Source organism: Dipodomys merriami, unplaced genomic scaffold (assembly GCF_024711535.1).
Source record: "Dipodomys merriami isolate MVZ:Mamm:240054 unplaced genomic scaffold, mDipMer1.0.p SCAF_35, whole genome shotgun sequence".
In the NCBI taxonomy this organism is placed as follows: Eukaryota; Metazoa; Chordata; class Mammalia; order Rodentia; family Heteromyidae; genus Dipodomys; species Dipodomys merriami.
Genome location: NW_027205048.1, coordinates 4,406,581 through 4,429,425, shown reverse-complemented (window position 1 = coordinate 4,429,425; position 22,845 = coordinate 4,406,581). Strand labels below are relative to the sequence as shown.

At 40.8% G+C, this 22,845-nt stretch overlaps 1 non-coding gene across 1 annotated transcript; it reads left to right on the top strand.

Annotated features, from left to right (window-relative positions):
* Positions 1 to 4,710: 4,710 nt before the first annotated feature.
* Positions 4,711 to 4,779, top strand: Trnaa-ugc (transfer RNA alanine (anticodon UGC)). The gene has a single exon. It is a non-coding gene; the product is annotated as a tRNA-Ala (tRNA).
* Positions 4,780 to 22,845: the final 18,066 nt, after the last annotated feature.

The following is a 22,845-nucleotide window of genomic DNA, read 5'->3' as shown; positions in this document are numbered from 1 at the left end:
ATAAATGGAGGAATGCAGACATGCTCCAATAATAAGACGGCCTTCTCCAGAGGTGAGGAGAAGAGGAAGAGCCGGGGCTTGGGTGGTGGTTATGCTGCATAAGTCCATGGATGAAGGTGAGCCAATAATTCCCTGTAGTTTGTAATGTGGTAGAAACCTGCAGAAAATTTCCCAAGGATCACTCTGCCCTGAGAAAGGGCTTATATATTCTCACAAAATAATTTTTTCCCATTTCCCATCAAGAAAGTTGGCATCACCCAAATACTAGACTCTTGGGGGAAACGAAGTGTGTTTGCTATGTTAATGATCAGTCTTTTCCCAATAAGGCCAATGAGAGGACAAACTTAGAATTCACCTCATAGGAACAGGCCAGAAATGGTGCCAGAGGCCAGAAGCTAACGCCAGTAATCCTTGCTAATCAGAAGACTGAGATCTGAGGATCATGGTTCAAAGCCAGCCCAGAGAAAGAAAAACTGAGAGACTAATATCTCCAATTAACTACCAAAAATCCAGATATGAGGGTGTGGCTCAAAGTGGTAGAGCACTAACCTTGAACACAAAATTCAGAGATAGCACCCAGGCCCTGAATTCAAGACCTAGGACTGGCATCAAAAAAAGTGACTTTCCCAGGCACCTGTGGCTCATGCCTGTAATCCTAGCTACTCAAGAAGTTGAGATCTGAGGATCACGGTTCAAAGCCAGCCCAGGCAGGAAAATCTGTGAGACTCTTTTTTTTTCCCCCATGGAAAAGATAGATTTTTTTTTATTGTGAAAATACTGTACAGAGGGGTTACAATTACATGAGCAAGATAATGAGTACATTTCTTATCGAGCATTGTAGCCTCCTCCTTTGTTTCCCTTTCCCATCCTATCCTCCCCCTACCCCACCCCCACCCAAATCTGTGAGACTCTTATCTCCAATAAACCACTAGAAAACCAGAAGTGGCACTGTGGCTCAACCAGTAGAGCACTTGCCTTGGGCTGAAGAGCTCAGGGACAGTGCTCAAGCCCAGAGTTCAAGCCCCATGACAGACCAAAAAAAAAAAAAAGGGAAAAAAAGTGACTTATGCAATTGCACACACCACAGTAACTGGAATCACATACTATAACTTTCTGTTTGTTAATATAATTTCTGCTTCATCAAGGTAAAGTGGAAATAGGAGAAGGAGTCTGGACTTAATCTCTGATTTTCACTCTACTTTAGCCCTAGCTCTTCTCATGCACAATGAACTCAATATTCTTGTACATAAACTGGGCATGTATTAGGATTTGAACCCTTTGCTCTCTCCCCTCTAAATCAAATAATCAATAAACACCAGTCAGCTTGAGAATAGAAGTGTAAGCATGAGATTGATACTGGATACATTTGGACTTGGAATTTGCCTAATGCTAATTATTTCAGCCATATGAGGAAAGAGGGCACTGGAAAATAGCTTAGTATAAGAATTTCCTAAATCAATAGAGCCAGGCTTCAGACACGACTGCAGATCACTCTGACTGCAGCCAAGTTGCCCATGGTTCACTCCTTTTGTACCATGCCTACTCATGTATGCTTTTCCACTCCCTTCAAAACTCCTTGTTGGACAAGGGGGTGACTGCTTATTAAATCAGTGAGAAGATGTGATTCCAAACCAAATGATTGACCTTGGACTCTTGGCTGCAACAATAACTCTTACCTTGAACAATTCATTCTTTCAACCTTCCAACACTAAGCCAGGGTTAATGAAGGCATTCAGTCAGGATTGGCCAAGAGAGCATACTGACCTTATATGCTAGCCAGTGAACCAACTAACAAGATTTTTATTGACAGAAAAATAAAGACATCAGAGAGATATATGATCTTCTCTGCCCTGAGTTTAAGTGAAAAATGAGTTGGGGCAAAGGATCAGTTGCCCTTTTACAGACGCTGTCTATGGCTTTTCTCTAGTGATGAATACAGCCATGCCCACAACAGAGGCACTACTTACCTGTCCAGCGACCTCTAGACCGAGGCAAGAATCCAAATGAGCTGGAACCAGAGAGAAGGGTACTTCCAGGCAGTGAGGAACATCTTGAACCTCTAAGAGGGACATCCTTGGGTGTGCCAGTAAGTCAGCCAAACCCTTTTCCCATGAAACGTAAATGAGGTATTCATTTATAAAGGGCAGGTGTATTTCGTGCCACATAATTAGAAAACTCTGCTTTAATAATTCCCTTCAATAAGTATCAATTAATCACCCTACTTAAGACCTAGTCCTAATTAGATTTTTCTCTTGTATTTGCACTGCCTAATAATAAAAATCGACTAAGTATGTGCAGCACTTTATAGTTCATAATGTGTTTCTATCTTCTACTCAGTTTGTTTCATATGTGAGGAAACTGGGGATTAGAAAACAACCATCAACAGCTAGTTCAACCTGTGCTGGACACAAGGAACATATCATTTATTGCTACAACAGCTATACATGTAAGTATGGCATCAGCCCCATTGTACAGATAAGGAAGAGCTTCAAGAGATAATGTTTAGTCTCTTGGAGTTGCATAATATAGGAAACAGTTGGCATTTAAACTAAAGATGTCTTATACCCTTTGAACTTAAGTTCAAGTCTATACTGTAATCATAGATCAAATAATTAGCTCCAGATCACACAATTTTTCCAGAGACAATGCTCCACTCATACCCAGGGTCCTTTCATCTATGCTACTGTTTGAGGAAGTTATTTATTAATATTGGAAACAACCCTGTTTTAAAGCCATTTATCACCCATTACAAGAAGGAAAATAAACAGTATTGAACTCTTATCAAAGGTCAAAGTTTGATCTTCAGCTTGCTAATTAGATCACTAGGCATAAAACATTGTGTTTAGAATAAAAAGGAAGTCTGTTGGTCTTCTATCCGTTATGACCAGGTTATTGGGGTTGGCTTGCTTTTACCTACTGCCCACGTGTGACTACCTAGATGGTGCCTGAATCTTATTATTGCTCCTTTGCATTTTCAGCAGAGCCATGTGACAAAGTCTGGACAGCAAGCTGTGAGTGGACATAATATATTACATATAAACCAAAATAAGAAAAGTATACATGAGCTTTCCAAATGTTATTTCCCCCAGAAACATTCCAGATGGTGAAGCCTTTATCAGTCTGGACTCATGAGTTTCTTTGAGAAGAAAAACCTTCTGCTGACCCACATTAGGTATTTATTATGAGAAAAAGTAAATATTTACTATGTGTTAAGCTACCGTAATTTGCGATACATTTGTTATAGCAACGTAGCTGAGCTTATCCCAACGCAGAGATGCGATAAGCCTTTGAAGGGACAATACACCAAAGGAGCATGGGATATCAATTATACATTGACTGTCTTGTCAAAGAAAGATTAACATGGGGAGTTAGTTGGAGGACCAGATGAGAAAAAAAGACTCCGAGGAGTAGGAAGTTTGTGTTAGGAACCAAGGTTTGGCCACAACCACTGGATTAGAGAAGTAGCATCAGGACAGAAAGAGAACTAACTCAGTGCTAGAGGTTAGAGCATGATAAATAAAGCATTAGTACTCACTAGATACTATGTTGAAAATGAACTATACAACTTATACAGGGATGGGAGGACAAAACTGGAGAAAGCAAGGGAAGGGTGATGCTATATAACTATAACCCCTCTGTACATCACCTGTATAATAATATTTTGTAAAACATTACAGCATGAGAAGGCCAGGAACTTTGACATGGGATTTTTCTTGCTCTCAATCATTCTACTTGGGTTCCCTCCTATATGCATAGGTACCATTAATGGCTTTTTATGCAAATCAGTGACAGGTTTAAAGATTCTGCTTTAAAATGCAAATGAAATGGTGCCAGATGGCTGGCAGGTGGAGAAACTGAAGCCAGAAAAACAAGTGAGGAGGGTCTCTCTAAGATGAAGTCTATAAAGCTCATACACTGAGAACTGGACAGCTTACTGAAGTAAATATGAGAAGAATTTCTCAGGTAAGAGGTTACCTGATTCAGGCCACAGGAAATCCAGGTCTTAATATCTAGGGAAAGGTTTTGTTTCCAAAGACGGATGTGTTCTCCTTTCCAGAGTTGGACATCCACTTATCCTTCAAAACCAATCACGTCCTACTGGCCTGGAAAGATCTGGAGAAAAGGAAACAAAACAGTTCCAAAAAAAAAGGGTAGTTGTTTCTGGCTTGAGACACCCGGGAAGAATTTTCTGGGAAGAATTTTCTCCTGGGGATCAATAGCTTATGCTCACTGATTACATCAATGTGGTTCATTTCTTAATTTATCAACCATTTAAATCATTCATCACAAATATTTTACTATTAGGTGCCAGAAATGGGTTATCTCCCAGGAGTACAATAATAATAACGCAAACATAACACTTGAAATTCTTGACAGTGTTTCAGTCTAATAAAAACAGTGTAAATTCCTATATGTGTATTCATATATATATACACATGTATAAAATAATATGTAAATATAATAATATATAAATAATATATAAGATAATAATATGTAAAAGTAAATATATATAAGCAATTGATATATATTGCCATTTCCAATTATCTGATTATGAAGTATGATAACAGTAGTGAATGAGAAGTCCAGATTATTTTCAAATTTGTAAGAGAAAGGCATGATCTAATAGTTTTTTTTTTAAGATGCTCATTCTGAAGAAATGACAACTGAAATGAAAATGAAGAGAGGATTTAAGAAGTGAGATCTGGGGCTGGGAAGTAGCTCAGTGGTAGAGCGCTTGCCTTGCATGCATGAGGCCCTGGGTTCGATTCCCCAGCACCACATAAGCAAAAAGAAAAAACGCTGGAAGTGGCGCTGTGGCTCAAGTGGTAGAGCGCTAGCCTTGAGCTGAAGAGCTGAGGGACAGCGCCCAGGCCCAGAGTTCAGGCCCTGCGACTGGACCCAAAAAAAAAAAGTGAGATCTATGCAAACTGAAGGAGAAGCAAAAGGCCAAAGCTCAGCAGATAGACCATAACATTTGCAACCCCAGAAAAAAAGGGAAAAGTCAGAAAAACATAAAACTGAGGCTGTAACATAATTTTGCAATCCCTTGCCATGACCCACCAGGTCATCTGAGAGTATTAAAAAAAATGGCTTTACTCACTGACTTATACACCGTAGTTATACCTTTGATATCTGTCTACATAATTATGGGAAACTGTAATTATCCAAATAATGGATGATAATGGCTTACTTGGAGTGGTGAAGGAAAGAAGGGGATGGATTTGAATAATGCATGTTAAAAAAAAAAAGATGGACCAGGAGTGTTGGGTGAGGGAGAAGGGGTCAAGATAGCTTCTAGTTCTCTGTGCTACATAGCGGTGTGCATGATGACACGGGAGAAACTCAAAGGTGTGGGGAAAAGGAAGGCAGTGAGTTTGGTTTTGAGGAAGTGTGAAGAACCTGGGCTGGTTTGCTTTCTATTCCATTCATAAGAAGACTGAAAGACTCCATGCTTTACAGAAAGTGTCGGGTCTTGTTTTTAATGCTTCTCTAGTAGAGTCCAAGTTTTAGGAATGACTGAATCCATCTAGACCCTCAGTGGTATTTGAACAACACTGCCATGTGTTCTTTGCTCTACAGCTCATTGCCAAGTTCGGAGCAACAACATTTTATCATTTAATCTCCTCTGTTGTATACACTTTATGCCTATCAGTCTCAGTTTAGCAGTTGACCTAAGATCCAAAATAAGAACTTTTTACAGGAATCACCCCAAAATAATTGGGAACCAGAGCACAACTAATGGTTCGGGGTTTTCCACTGTTTATAGGAGAATCCCATTCACTTCCCAGAGGAACACAAGACTTCAAGGTTCCAAAAAAACGAGTAGTTGTTTCTGGCTTGGGACACCCGGGAATAATTTTCTGGGAAACTAGCAGTTGGGTCATGTTTCGGAAGAGAAGTCTAATCTAGTCTGATGGTAATGGGAAAGGAAGAAGAGTTCTGGAATGACAGGTGCAGCAGGCAGGAAGGTAAAGCACCTTTCCTCCCAGTCTTTCCTGAAGAGCATGGTGCTCTTATCCATCTTGACTTGATCAAAGTTAACTGCTACCAGAGAAAGCTTTACAGCAAAGCAGTCTGGGACGTGACCATAATAGACCAATGTGAGAAGGAAATGAAAGAGAACTTAGAAAGAATATCTTATTTTATACATGTTTTCCTATCTTCTACATCCACACATGTACTCCAAGTCCTAGGAGAGCATTAGCAATAGCCCCTAAATGTTTCCCTCATTTTCCTTTCTTCCTTTCCTTTAGTTATAATGTTCCTTCTGCCAGAAATGACCTCTGCCCTCCATCACCTTCTAGTGACATCTGACACCTTTTCCCATGTTCACTCAAGGCTGGTCAGTAATAGTCCTCATTTCCCTGCCAGATGACAGCTCCCTCTGGCAACCTTCCAGTCTGCCTCTCAGTAATTACCTCTGCCCTTCCATACTTATATTGAGTCTACTTGTAGCTGAATTCCTGTTGTGTGTTTCTTGAGCCACAGATTGTGTCTTATTCCTCCTCAGAGTCCCATGACAGCCCAGCACAAAAATGAGAGCTCCATAAATGTTCAATAGAGCACAGTGCCAGGGTCTGGAACTCTTGGATCTTTTTTACAGCTTTGACTTTGAGCTACAAAACACATCGGAGCAATGTAAAACCAAATGCACCTCTAAACTACTTCTTTTCCATAGCCTGAAATGGTGAGGAGGTTGATAGTCAAGTTTAGTTTTCCTTTTTCTGAATTTGATAGCTATATCTTATGAGACAAATTGCTTCCTGGCAGTATATTCATAGTTCCTCTCGGGCCCAATGTGCTGTACAGGTGGTAAAGAGTGGACTGTGGCAGAAAATGTCTTATTCTCTTGCCCACTATGGGCAGCCCCTATGTATGTTCTGCCTAGATATGCTATAGTATAAGAATGTCATGGGTGATTTGAACATATGCAAGGACAAGAGCATGAACATGGGCATAAATCATAGCTTGCACATCTCAATTCTCTATTTTGAACATTTTTTTGTTTAGCCTCATTCTTAAGCTGAGAGAGTAGGCAGCACAGAGAGAAGGAGAGATCTATTCCCCAGTGATAATCAGGTTACCAAAACCACCAAGTCTTTGTGTTTATCTTTCTCATTTATCCAGCTTTCTGCTGCAAATCACATTTCAACAGGGCAGATTATTCTGTCTGTAGCATAAACTTCTAGCTGCATTTAGCTCAAGAGCAGCCTCTCGAGGTAAGTATAAATCTCATTGAAATAGCAACATTTGGAGACATAATGTTATTTGCCCTGATTTAGCAAAAACGCAACATAGGCTCTGTCAAAGGTGATCGAAGTTTCTTAGAAATTCATCAAAGGCACATAATTCAGACTCGATACAGACATTTCTCTGGCAAAGCAGATCACTGGAGGGCTAGGAGGAAGGTCTTGATCAATTATTCTAACTTTCCAACCCTTTCTCTAGGGAAGAAAAATGGATTCTCTCTGTTTTACTTGATGTTATGCGAGTGGTTTCTGAAGACCAGTTCATAAGAAAGATCAAACGGAGGTTTTTCAGTGCACTACTGAAGATCTGAATGGGAATATGAAAACTCCATCCAGTATTGACCTATGCATTTAGAGTCTGGGAGGTGAAAGGCAAATATTGAATGATATAGGGAAGCAGTCACCTGCTGGAGCAGGGAGCTCTACTTCCATTGGAGAGACAGAAGATGGGTTCCATTCCTGCCTGGCAGAATTGCTGTGCCTGTTCTATCATTAGCCATGAAAAAAAGGGAGACAGAAGTTATACATGACTAAATGAGTAAATAAATGAACTACAGCCCTGTTCTAAAAGCACTCCTTGCTACAACCTAAACAGTAAAATATCATGCCGAGATCATGAATGCTGGAATCAGAGTTGCTAAATGCAAATCCAAATTTACACTTCTTCCAAGTGGAGGAATCTTGAATAGTACTTAGCCTCACTATTGCCTCTGTTTCCTCATTTACAAAATGAGCTGATAGAATTATTGTGGGATGCACTGAATCAATACATAGAAAGAACTTGGAATAGCATCTGACATGCTGAGCACTGGTATTACCAACCACGGAGTGTCATTTAGTGTCATCCTTGGAACCCGCCATGTGGGCTTCCTTTTGCCTGCTTCTTGCAATACATTAAAAGAGAGAATGGAACATGGGGGGGGGTTTAAAACTTGTGGGTTGTAAAAGGCTGTAAAGGGCTTGAGCTAGGATCCTAGAAGTTAATACATCTGGCCATTCACACTCCAGGTTCCAAGCCAAATATTTTATGAATTGTTCTATTTTTCCAGATTTGGTTGTATGTAATCAGCTTTTTATTTTCTATATTCCAAAGCTGAAATGGGATTCTAACCACCTTTAGTATTGGAACGATAGTAGAGAATCATCAGGTCCAGAGTTAATAGCATTGGGCTATGTGTGATTTGCACAATTCACATCTCTTCATCTCTATAATGAGGACAGTGATGCCAAGAGCCTGTAAAGACTCACACAGGTCCAATAGTCCTTATGCTTCCCGGTCCTATACACATCCTTTATGTGATCATTAGACTTCAGTAGTGGGCAATACCTTAGCCTTAGGGGTCACCTGAGTCTTAGGACTCAGGCTGAGAGGTGAGAAGGGTTAATGATTTTTGGCTCTTGGCATCATAGTAATTTAGTTTTATGATTCAGTGGGGGCAGTAAAATTATCATAAGCAATAGTCTCCTGCTTGATCCATCCCATTGAAGTATTATAGCAAGTTGGAACCAATAACAAATACCAATCAAAGTCAAGGAATTGGCTTCTGTGGTTAAGCCAGCTCTCTGCCTTCTTCATCTCACAACTCTGCAGCAGATGTTCAGGTGTCTGGATTTGGCCAATCTCCTCTTCCAGGGGACACTGCCTGTGTCACAGTTCTTCCTACCCTCACAGCCGTTATAACTCTGCCCTTGGTTTCCATCTCACCCGGGATCACTTGTGAGGTCAGAGGATGATGACTACTTAGAGAAAACACAGGCCAGGCCAGCTTCTTCCTGCATTTCCATCCCCTGACACTACTGTTTTCTCTCCTTAGCAACTGAATAGGAGGATTTGACAAACTCCAGAATTCAAACACAGCAGCAGCACTGCAATCTTGCTTTTTTTTAAAGAGAGTTGTGCTGGGTGCTGGTGGCTCACGTCTGTAATCCTAGCTACTCAGGAGGCTGAGATCTGAGGATTGTTGTTCAAAGACAGCCCAGGCAGGAAAGTCCACAAGACTCTTATTTCCAATTAACTACCAGAAAAATGAAGTGGCACTACAGCTCAAGTGGTAGAGCGCTTGCCTTAAGCTGAAGGGCGTAGGGACAGAGCCCAAGCCCAGACTTCAAGCCCCATGACCAAGAAAGAATTGTATCTGTTCTCAGCTATCCAGGAATGAAAATAAATCTTCAGATAAAGGTGTGGCACCTACCACATACTAATAGCAGCAGAGTAACCTTATGGTGCAAATTAGTACTAGATATTACAGGAGACATTATGGTACTTATCTCCTGAATATTTGCAATAGTCTTATGAAGGAGCTACTAGTACAGTCTACATTTTACAACCAAAGAAGCAGAATCAGAGAACACCCAAAATATGCCGGCAAGTGACACAACCAAACTGACACAAAGATATTAGAAGTACAATAAGAAAGATGAATATACAAAGGCTGGACCTCTTCAAGTGCCTAACTTGTTGGAGAAATTGGATGTGGGCTCTGCAGAGATTTGTCCTGTGTGACCTGATGGTTGAAGGCCAATGATAAAAAGTCAACATGCTCCCCCAACAACAAGTCCTCAAAGAAACAACTGCCCAATAAATAAGTGGGCTAAAGACTTACAGAGAAACTTCTCTGAAGAAGAAAGAAGGATGGCCAATAGACACATGAAGAAATACTCAACCTCCCTAGCCATAAAAGAAATGCAACATTGAGATACCACCTCACCACAGTTAGAATGGCAAAAATCAAGAACTCTACTAACAACAGATGCTGGAGGGGATGTGGATAGAAGGGACCCTTACTTCATTGTTGGTGGGAGTGTAAACTTGTTCAACCACTTTGGAAAGCAGTATGGAGGTTCCTCCAAAGACTCCACATAGAGCTCCCCTATGACCCAGCAATCCCACTTTTGGGCATTTACCCAAATGTTTACAAACAAGACCACACTAAAGCTACCAGCACGACTATGTTTATTGCAGCATTATTTACTATAGCTAAGATATGGAACCAACCAAGATGCCCCTCAGTAGATGAATGGATCAAGAAAATGGATCAAGAAAGAATGACATTGCCCCAATTGTTAGGAAATGGAAAGACTTGGAAAAAATTATATTAAGTGAAGTAAGCCAAGCCCAAAGAAACATAGGTCCCATGGTTTCCCTTATTTGCAATATCTAGTATATGTATGAGTCAAGCAGAAAAGGTCAGATAAGGTGATGTTAGGAAAATGAACCCTAAGATATGTATTCAAATGTTTTTATTCTTTCATGCTATTGTTTCTAACGCATTTATAAGATTATTTCTTTGTTGCTTTGTATGTCCCTCCCCCACAGTATAATCCCTGCTTTCACTGTATTTGATGTCGGTATAATTTGTGGAGGGGAAGGGGAAAAACAATCGTTTAAATAAGGATACAGGTAGGCCCATTGCAACAATGAGAAGTACAAGTTGTCATGTCGAAAACTAACTTTACAACTTTGGTGGGGGGGAGGGGGGAGGATTGGATGGGGGAGAGGGGGGAGGATTGGGTGGGGGGGAGGCTGGAAAGGGATGTGAAGGGTGAACAAGGAGGAGGCTGCGATGCTTGATAAGAAATGTACTCATTATCTTGCCCGTGTAATTGTAACCCCTCTGTCTAGTATGTTCACAATAAAAAATAAAAAATAAATAAAAAAGAAAAGTCAACGTGCTTTGCTGATGTGAGCGCTCATTGTGACCTAGGGAAACAAAGAAAGCTTCTATCAGGCTTTCAGGAATAAATGGGAGAATATTGACAGCCAGGAGAAACAAAATCAAGTGAAAAAAATGTCATCAGCAAAGCCCACCCAATTGCACCATTTGTAATTCTATTTCTGTCTGGCTACCTGAGACTAAAGAGGCCACTTTGGATCATGGAAAAGGACTTAGGAAAATACTGCTTGAGTACTAGATCACATTCAGATCTTCTCTGGCCTGGAGGACCAAGCAACCATCTATATGACAACATTTTCTAGGAAAGGACAGCTGGTAGTAGCCTTAAAGTTGTATGCTGGGAGGTTCCAAATAAAATTAAGTTGGGTATGCCTAAGAAACAGCACCTTAAATATTGTCACCAAAGACCATTCAGAGTTGAAAATATGAAGCTCCACACCCAATATGCTCACCTGTTTGGATTTTAAAACTTCATGTCAAGTTTGTATTATTCTAAAATGTGTTTATATTTGTTTCAACCCACATATTTATTAATTCCACAGATATTTGTTGTCCACCAACTCTGTTAGTAACTTTCTGGGAACTGGAGAAGAAAAAAACAACAGTGAACAAAGCCAATACTACCTCTCTCTTCAGGAGCTACATTCTAGTGTCTTCTCACATTTTGGTGGAGTTGCAAGGCATCTATCCGGCACATCTGTCCATGGGAGCTCCTTAGGGTATTCGTGCCTACACTTGAAGAGCAAAGTCCTCAGGCAGACACCAATGAAAGTCATGGGAACAAGCAGTACTTCCCAACTTCATTTAAGAATTTTTCTTTAATAACTGTATTTGGTTATTAGAAAGCAGTACATCAATAGAATTCTTACTCTCTTCCTTTCTCATTCTCAGCAGCCCTTAGATTCCTCACTGTTTTCCTTCTATATGCCTTTACTGGGCAGGAAGTTTGGGCTGCCAACAATAGAAAAATGCAACCCAAGAAGACTTGAGTATCATGTTCTCTACATTAGTTAACATGAGATGTAGGATGGAATGGGTCACAGGTGGCTAAGTTAGTGTTTACACAAGCATCACAGTCCTTATTCTCCTCACCTTTCTTCTCTGTCACTGGCTTACCCTCTAGGATACCTCGTTCAGGGCCCACAGAAGTCAAAGGCATTTTTAATGGTCACATGCAAGTATCTGTTTTCTTGTAGTACCTTTTGTAAGTTTGGTTGTTTCTAGAGTAGGAAATCTTTACCCAGAAGCCTTCTCTTCAAAATTTCTGTTACATCTCTTCTGTGAGAACTGTATTGTGGGATTTTCATTTGCTAGTCCCTGGCCAAGTTATTGGATTACCATGATTGATTGCTATGTGCTATAGAAGAAACTAAGTTTTCCCTATTCTGGCAGACAAAACTTCAATGAACCTCAAGATTTGCAAGCAAGGAAGAAGCTCATATCAAGTTTGTGTTATTCTAAAACACTGGACAGATGAGAGTTTCTAACACCTCAGTGACTTCTGTGTGAAATTCCACTAGGGCACTGATACTATGGGAACTGAAAGCCACATGCATCGGCTACTTTCTACACACCAGACACTTTCCTGAGTACCCTAAAAGACAAGCATTACATTCATTCCAACCCTATATTTTTAAAATTCCCAATCTGAAATCATTTCCTCTGCTTAGTTCCTGCCTTGCCTACTCAGCCAAAAGGTAACAATTGTGTCTCTCTTACTCACTGTTCCGACACCTACCATAGCACAAGGCCCACCGCTGACACCCATGAAATAGTGTGATATAAATAAATGAATTCTTCATAAGATGTAAGATTTTCCTTCTCCTAGAACCATCCATCTAATATTGCTTGTGGGAGTGCTGGCTCATAGAGGTTAAGTAAGGACAGGCAGCAAAGTCCAACTTTCAACCTACACCTGCCAATTTTTAGGTCATCAGAAGGGGTGAAGGCCGCCTTGACCAAGTCCCCATTCCTGGACAGCTGTGAGACCTTTAGCCACGAACTGAAGTTATGCTCTGGAACTCCTCTGCTCCTTCTCTCCTGCTCTGGAACCTTCTCAATCTCATGGGCAGAGCATCCTCTCACATATATACATGTGTGAGCTCAGTTCAGATCCCTTCTGCTTCCTGACATTCCTTCAACCTCAGTTAATCCCAATTGCCAATCTTGACTGGATTCAGAAGGACTGAGGAGATTCCCCACCTCTCAGGGGGGTATCTATGAGGGAATATCCAGAGACAATTAAGTTGGGAGGGCTCTGATGTAATGACTAGATTCATCCCCTGACAGCTTCATAATAGGATGGCATTTGGGGGCCGCAGAGAAAGGTAGAAGATGAGGCCTTATTGGAGGAAGTAGGTGATGGGGTTATGTCTTTGAGAGCTATATTTTTCTGATATCCTCCCATATTCCCTCTTTCCCTGCTTCCTGGCTGTCATGATGTGAATTGTTCTGCTCTGCCACTATGAGCGACTAAAACCTGTGAAACCAAGCCCCAAATAAATCATTCCATTATGTTGTTTGTGTCAGGTATTTTGATCACAGTTATAAAAGGCTATCTATTTTGTTCTCCATTTTTTGCCCTCTACTTCTAGCATCACTGATCTTCCCAGAGAGAATATAGATCTACAATTTCTCAACGCTTTGAGAGCAAACATTGATTAATAGTTAAAAGCCTAGGATTCAGGGGCCACATGTGTAGAAGTCAGTCTCCCCTTCTTACTGATTATCAGGCCTTAGGAAAGTTTCTTCACTTCTTAGGGCCCGTTTTTCTCATCAGCAACATAGGACTCTTATCTTTGGGTTATAGTGATGACTGAGATAATGTGTATAAAGAACGAAATTCAAAGCACATAGTAGGGGCCATGTAAATGTCATCTATTATTTTTTTCTATGTGTCCTTTTATTTTTCTTTCTCCAATGCTGTCAGACACATAGACAATGTTGAAGAAAATCCCTCTAATGCAATTTCACTAACTCATTACCCCCTATCACAGTGAATGCTCCTTCCCTGACACACTGGCAATTCCACAGACAGACAGTGATGATGCTTTCACCCTGCCTTGGCACCTTCTTCCAGCTACCTCAGTGGTAAGAAGTCAATATAACCCTTTCCACATCCTCTTATGGAAATGAACAAATCACAAAGTCCCGGAGCTAAGGGAAAAGTTCTCATTTGAATTTCTGTCCTTCCTTCCTTTCCTCCTTTAATTGGACATCCTCCTTTCTTCCTTTGTGAAATCAGATTAAGCACCACTGAGGCTAAACTGATAGCATTTCAAGTCATTTTCTTGATGGATGTGAACTGACTATAATCATCCCGTTTTGTGGCTACTGGCAGTTGGTCAGGCAGGTAACTGAGATGATGATTTTTTTCATCACTCTTAAAATAATGGCATTGGCTTACGAGATATCTCTCTCTGCTGCACTATAGTCAGTCACCATGACTATGCACCCAAGGGACAGGGAACAAGAAATCTTAATCGGCCTTTGGCTAATTTCAGGAACCAGACCTTCCTTGTAATTTGTTACAAAACTGGTATGATTCACTGACATAAGATCACTTGTGGGGCACTGCAGTGAGAAGGTTATCAAAAGTGGCTTCAGGCCAGATCTGCGCACCACAGATTCATTAAGGAAGCTGGGGCTGGACACCCAACCTGCAGCATGCTCTCCTATGGCAGTAATGGCTTCTTGCTAGGCCCTGACTTTTTAGAGGCCATGGAACTCTAGAGGGATTTCCAACAAGGCCTCCTGGCTGCCCTTTGATCCACACTCACGTGACCCCAGAGAGAAACGGTGATGACAGAGAAAAGCAGCATAACCATTCCCTTTGGGCAGGAGATTGTATCCTCACGAAAATGAATCTGAACAGAAAATGAAAAACATGCAAGGATTATAGCTGAGGCCATCCCAGGGGCCACCCGAGCTTATGCATGTGCAGTAAGACCTCATTGACTTAAAGCAGGGATGGCAAATGGGTTTCATTCCTCATGGCATTGCTGATTGATGACATGGGTTGCTGAGAACATTGTGTTCAGAATTCTCCAGCTGTATCTCCAGTCAGGGAGGAAGAATATATAATCATTTAGCAAGATCTGCTCTGGCAGAGGTTTAGGAAGTGACACTCACATACCAATTGTTTGTCACGTGGAATAATAGGAGAGGGAGATGGATTTCTGTCTGAAATGTGGAAAAATCTTTAAAGCTCTTTTGGGTTATTAGTTTGAATTACTGCCTTCCATTATAAACAGTAAACAACATCATAAATATGAATGTCCAAAACTTAAGCTTGAATTTCAAAGTGTCCAATCAATGAATTCTCCTATTCTGCTTCCTTGAGAGTCTTTGACAGGTTTGTCAGGAGGAAGATGGATCTATATGAAAAATCTGATCTTTGGCACTAAAAGAGAGAATCTAAATCTCCAGTGTCACTCGTGGCAAAATCTTTCCTGAATGAAACTGCCTTAAAGCAAACCATACACATGCACTTCTTATTTCCTTGAGGGGGTTCAGACAGGCTCTAAAAGGAGAGATCTTGCTCATTCTCACTATTTTCTGGAAGATCAATTGGTGAGTAACATTCCTGTGAATCAGTTGGTGAGTAATACGCCTGTTTCCCAGAGTTTGAGGTCTATGACACTGGAGGGCACCAAGCAGCAGTCTCCCTGCTGATTGCAGACAATTGGCAAAGCCACAACGCCACTGTCCACAGAGAAAGCCTGTATGGGCATAGGAAAGCAAATTCTCTTTCCTGAGTAGATAGGATATGGGCAGTAATATGGCCAGAGAAAGCCCCGGTGTTTATTTTATGAGGAGCTGCAACCCAATGGAGAGCATGTCTCTGTTCAGAGAGCCAGACATTGGTAGGAACCGTAGAATAAAAACAGTACAATATTTTTAAAATCATTCAGTCTTTTAAAATCTAGCCCTGGTAGTCTCAGTGGAACAAAGGCAACAAAGTTAACTCAGTCAACAAAGTTGGGCTACACAAGTGCCCAGAAAGGTGATTCGTCTCTGTCCCTCCTCATTCTGATAATATTGGCAGTTCCAGAAAAACCTGAACAATGGTTTCCTGTTCACCTTCTTATGAAGTGGAAATTTCTCCATATGAGAATTAAAAGGACTACACAGTCTGGTTATAAATTAAATCAAATTCAATTAACTTACCCCAACACATTGGGTTGCTTTTGATGTTGTAATTAATTCTTGGTTTGTAAAGTTTGTCCCTAGAGATGGTGTCCCAGAATTTGCCATGTGAAATTGTTCTAATGTCGCCAGCAATTTGATTTCAAGGGTACCAGCAGATTGATTTTGAGCTCTTTGTAGACAGGGGCTGATGCTTTCTGATAGCAGGATATGTGTTCACTGGAGCAAATATTTATGGAGCAAACATCTTCAGGGCCATGCATCAGTGTAAATGTGTCACCTAAGGGTGACAATGGTGCCCTTCATAGATCTCCTGATCTACCTGAAGAGAGGCAGGTAGTAGAAAAGGAAAGGAAACCATATCGCCCCTAGAATATCCAGAAAGAATGTTAACCCATGGATCTCTTTTTGTACTTCTGATTTCTAGAACTACAACAATCACTTTTGTTTTGTTAAGGCAGTATGCTTATAGTAATTTGTAGTAGCAGTTTGTGACACAATGGGAATTTAATACATGTACCTGTCCCTTCTCCTGCTTATCCTATTTGTTGGTTTGCTTTTTCAAGCTGATGTTTTCACCTATCTTCTAGGCCCTAAAAAAACCCACTCACTGACATAGTTCTGGTGGCTTCTAGCTGGAAGGACACATGGGTTAATTTCTTGCTCTTGACCTGGCCCCCTGACCTGAGCTCTTTATGGAGCTCCAGTTCTCAGGACTTCTTGGTGGTTGGTGGACATCTCAATTCTTTTTCTGTAGGGTATCAATCTAAACCAAAAGAAGATGAGAAGCTCTACAGAGCCCTGAACTCCAGAGATCTGGTTTGGGGTCAGAAAGACTACAACTGGGACATTAATTAGGAACTGGAACTAATAAGGACAATCTGAGAGCTGGTCTTTGCACAAGCCTCTCTAGTTCATAAGGAAGAAGAGTGCCCTGAATTACAGATCATAGTCCTAATCCCACCATCATTTCAGATGTACAATGTCTTAGGTCATAAAGGAATTAAGCAATAAATCCTGAGCAGATGAGATCCTCAGATGTGAAAAATATTTCAAAGATCTCCTTCTGAGGTGGGTCATAAAGTCTAACAGTTTCTACAGAATGATTTGCAAAGAGTATAGAGATCAGTAGTTCAACTTTAGAGATGGGTAAATGACTTCTTGTCCCAGGCCAAGAGTCAATGGCAGTGTAAGTAAGGGTGACACATTTGCGTTTTGTGGGTTGGTGGTGGTGCTGGGGACTGAATTCAGGTCTTGTGTATGTTAAATAAGTACTCTGCCACATTCTCAGCCAGGAGCATTTGTGTTTAACTCAGGATGCTTTCAAAAGCAATGCCCTGGTGAAATCATCATATCAGCATTCTAAAGTTTAGTACTGAATTATTCACTCCTTCATTCCTCACAAGCTAGTAGAACTCACTGAACTGCAAACACACACACACACACACACACACACACACACACACACACAGACTAGGAAGGATGCTGTTCCAGGGCAGCTACAGCGGCTGTGGTGAAAAGAAGCTTTGCCCACCATTGCCTCTCTGTAACTCCTTTCCAGTGAACCAGGAAATGTCAAATGTCCAATGTTTCCATTACTTGAGCCCCGCAACATGGAGCTTTAACACTGAGCAAGAGGCTTCAGCAAACACTCTGCTCCATTTCAAGGAGCAGAGAAGGAAGTAGGGACCAATTAAACAGAATGTTCTCAGGCTGGGTGTGGCCCTCATTATAATGCTCACCTCCACAGGGTTCATCTCACCATCTACCTCTGACTGACCGCCAGGCTATGGACAGAGCATTGTTCCACTCATTCCAAATGAAATGCCATAGCCAATAAATGGCCTTTGACACTTCCGTGGCAGTTCATTTAAGAGTCTCCACCTCCTCATAAACAGTTATGCATTAGCTTAACTACACCACCAAGAACACACCCCCAACTCCTGCATCCCTAATGATGATTGGTAGAGTCCATTTGATTGGAAAAAGATAGGTACTTTGGGCCTGCAGTCTTCCAGATTCTGTAAGACAAGCTATGTTAGAAGAGTATCCTCGGGCTCAATTTTAGTACTAAACTACAACTCAAGACTGGAAGAGATAGTTCACAGAAAGAAAACACACACACACACACACACACACACACACACACACACACACACACACACACACACACACACACACACACAGTTGGTTAAAAAGAAACCCACATATGGAAGCCAGATGCCAGTGCTCAGACTTATAATCCTAGCTACTTATGAATCTGGGATTGAGAAGACTATAGCTCCAAAGCAGCTCAAGCAGAAAAATCCATGAGCCTTCATCTCAATGGCTGGAAGCTAGCTGCTATTTATAAATACACATATCTCAGTTCTCATGAAGTTAGGTCATAATAAACATTCTCCTGGTGTGCTCATAGGATTAAGGATTAGTAAGAAAGAAAGAAAAGTCATTTATATCAAGAAAACCACAAGAGAACCTTTTGAACTAGATGTATCACTTCTGAGGAGTTATTTGGGGGCAATTACAAACACTTGATACACAAAGTCTTCAAAGTGGTGATGTCTGCTAGAGTGGCAAAAATAATAAAGAGTCATTCCACATAGATAACCAGGGTGAGCCCAAGCAATGGAATGTTATACAGCCCTTAAAGTGCTATTAAACACTATCTTTAAAGGAAGCTCACACCTATAATCCTAGCTACTTAGGAGGCTGAGATCTGAGGATCAAGGTTCAAGGCCAGGAAAGGCAGGAAAGTCCATGAGACTCTCATCTCTAATAAACGACTCAGAAAAGCTGGAAGTGGCGCTGTGGCTCAAGTGGTAGAGTACTACCCTTGAGCAAAAAGAGGCTTAGAGATAGTGTCTAGGCCCTAAGTTCAAGCCTTAAGACCAGATATAGATAGATAGATAGATAGATAGATAGATAGATAGGTAGATAGGTAGATAGGTAGATAGATAGATAGATAGATAGATAGATAGATAGATAGATAGATAGATAGATAGATAGATAGATAGATAGATAGATAGATAGATAGATGATAGATAGATAGATGATAGATAGATAGATAAATAGATGTTGCAAAGTGCAAAATGTTATCATGTTAAATTTAAACACAGGGTTAAGCTATATGTGCAGTATCTTGACAACATGAAAAATCTTGAGGGGATATAAGCAACTCAATCATGCAATGGGGCAGTAAGATTATGGAAAAATGCTTTTATGGCTATCCTTTTCATTTCTGGTTTTCACAATGAGTAGCTAATCACTCCTATAAACAGGAAAATTCAAGTGAAAAATAAGCTCTGTTTGAAGACGCACATAGAACTAAATGCACAAGGAGAGAAAGTAAGTCTCTTTATGCCTCCACTGTAGAGAAAATAAATTTATACTATGTTTTCCTCTGCTTGTAAATAAGCTCTTGTTTTCATATACATCTATTAAGAAGTGTGGAAAATATGGCAGCTAAAACTGGTACTTTGATATATGTCGATGCCTGTAGAGCTACAGAAGAGAGGACTTGTAAGAATCCTGTTGACATAATGCTGAGAATCTAACTTATCCCAAAGCTCAACTCCTGTATCAAAATGTTATACAAAGGTAAACAGCAATGGAAGGAATTGCAGTCAATGGGTTGGAGGATGGATGCATTTATATCTGTTTCCAAAGTTTCAAGAACAGATTTCTTTGGAGAAATCAAAGGGGAAAGAGAGGAAAGCAGGTCAGGCTAATATTCATGTTGGCAAGCACAGGGGTACAGAGATGTTTCCTTCGCCACTTTGGCAAGGTGAAGATTACAATAAAATACATCAGAAGCCCTTCTAGTTGCATGTGTCCTGGGACAAGTTATTGTCCTGCCATAAGATGATTTACCGCATCGTTGTTAAAATAAAACCTCATGGAACAGGGGGTTAACACACATCTATCCTTAAATAATCTGCCCATAACAAATGAAAGAGAACTCATAGTTTAGAGGGTATGTTTCTAGGAAGTAGTATCAACTTATTTACCAGATACTATCCTCATTGAACCTAATCTGACAAGAAATTCTATTCTCTAATTCTATGCTTTGCTACTAAATATATGGAGCAATAGAAACAGAACATTATTGTGCATCAGTATCTGCAGCAGTAGCTACAGGATCACTGAGGTCATCAAATCCCAAGTTCCTTATATAAAATGGCATAGAATTTACCTATACATACACTCCTGTATTCATATTAAATCATCCTGAGACTACCAGATACCCAGGACAATTTAAATGCTCTGGAAGTAGTAGTATTCGGTATTGTTTAAGGAATAATGAGCAGAAAAGTCTGGATGTGTTCAGAATATTTTCAATATGAAGATGGTTGAATTTACATAAAACCTGCATGTACAAAGGGCTGATGATATTTTAGGAAGCTGCTAAATAAACATTCTTTCTAAAGATGGTATTTTTATTTTCAAGGTTCAATAAACAAATAGTATGATGACTAAACGTGGGTTGGATCCACAGAACCGAGTTGCAGTGTTTAGTCTGCATGCAGCCGGAGTGCATGATTTTCTGCAGAGGAGGGCAGAAAGGAAGACTGACAGCACTGCGCTTGCACTGGATGAGTTCCCAGTCCCATCACTTAGGACAGCCTCTGTCCTGGTCTTGCATGGATGGAATCGCCCGGCCAAGGAGGAGGCTTCACGAACCACCCCAGACCTTCCTGGAATTGCCCACAAGGCCCATAGATTACAGATTAGGATTTAAAACATACCTCAAAGTCAATTGTTTCATTGGAAGCAATTGTCTAGGAAACCAGAATCAATCACTGTGGGTCCCAGCAAGCTTCAAATGGCTCATTACTCAAGAAATCACAATAGTTGATGGTCACACCGTCAGTCCTGGGCAGGCCCAGTTTAAAGTCAGCATTGGATGTCTAATTCTTCTGTGAGCAGAATACAGAATAGCTGGCATGGACAAGTCATGACTCTGCCTTCTACACCAGATGCTGCTGAACAATTTAGGAATGACCCCTGTGGGGTTGAGACTTCGGCTGGTTCCTGACCTTTTCCACTTGCAGAACACATATACCTTTGAGCAAGGGCTCCCAGATGACAGAAACAGCTGACTCGGCAGCTTTGCAGTGTCCCCCAGATAGAGTAGCTGCTCATCACTTTTCAATATGACCCTAGCTTCGAGTCATGATGATTTAAAAAAAAATTCTGGAAGTGGTGCTGTAGCTCAAGTGGTAGAGCGCTCGTCTTGAGTTGAAGAGCTGAGGGACAGCGCCCAGGCCCAGAGTTCAAGCCCCACGACCGACCAAAAAAAAAAAAAATTCTTTAATGAGCTCTGCTGCATGCTTGTGACATAGTCTTAGGTAGATACCTTTCTCTGGAGTGTGGATTTTTACTGTTTTATTCTATTTTGTTTTGCTTTAATCTGAGTACAGGGGCTAGGTAAGCCTCATGAAAAACATGTGTGTCCATATATTATTTTTCTTCCAGAGGATCTGCAGCTTTAATCACACTCTCGAAGGGTTCCATAATCCCAAGAATCAATTAAAAGCCTTCGCTTTAAGCAGATCCAGAATCTGTCCCCAGGAGGGACTTAGCAGCAGCAGGTTGTTGGCGAACAATCATCTTGAAGCTGTGCTTGCACAGCAAGCACACTCATTTTTCTCCCCAGATGATACAGATCAATATGAATAGCAAAGTTTTCTAAAGATCCCCTCCACCACACAAAGGAAATGCAGTTTTGTCCCTGCTGTGAGCTGCTTGTCCACAATGTTTTCTCATTCATGGTGCAGTCCATCATTGACTCTAAGGACTCTAAAGGTTAGCTCATTTCCATTTGGGATTATAGACATAGGAAAGTTCCCAAGAATGAAGTACTTCACAATATGCAAGTCCTGGAAACCACTGCTTTGGCAACAACTGCCAAAAAGGCCCAAGATCCAGGCATCACAACTAAGTCTAGACCCTTTCATGTATCTCTTTAAAAGAAATCTCCTACAAAGCCAGGCCCTGGTAGCTCATACCCGTAAGCCTCTCTACTCAAGAGGCTGCGATCTGATGATAATGGTGCAAAGTCAGCCCATACAGGGTAGTTAGTGAAACTTATCTCCAGTGAACTGCTAAAAAGTTGGAAGCAGAGATGCTGCTCTTGTGGTAGAGCAGTAGCCTTGAACACAAAAGCTTAAGGACAGCCTGAGTTCAAGCCCCAGGACCAGCATGTGAAAATATCAATGAAAAGTAAACTTATTAAAGCTTCCCTACCATGTTCAATTTCATTTTTAAAACTACAGATACTCATGACCAACCTATTCTATTGGAATAGTGGCAAGAATAAGACACTAGATGAATTATAAAAGGAGGGTGTTAAACATTGCCAGCCCAGAAATCTGATTTGCATAATCATGATGTCTTAAATAATCACAGCTTCCACTGCAAGATCTGGTGTCAGGTCTCCTGGAGGTGTTAACAAATATTATTTGTCAGAAATAATCCACAGGAAAACACCCCAAAGCAAAAGTATATTATTACAAAATCTCTACTGGGTGATGTGGAAATCAGCTTTCAGTAAGCCATGGCAAATCATTAAGTTAGAAATCTTGTTTCCCTGTAGATCTCCCCCCTAGAGAATGGTAATAATACAGAAAAGTTAGTTGAGGGAAGAGCAAGCAAGTCTTTTTCTTGAAACCACAAATGTGCACAGTACCATGTTTAAAATCCTCATGAGCGACCATTCATTCTGCCATAATGACCTCCCCTGGGAGACTCCAAAGAGCTCATCGTGTCTCATT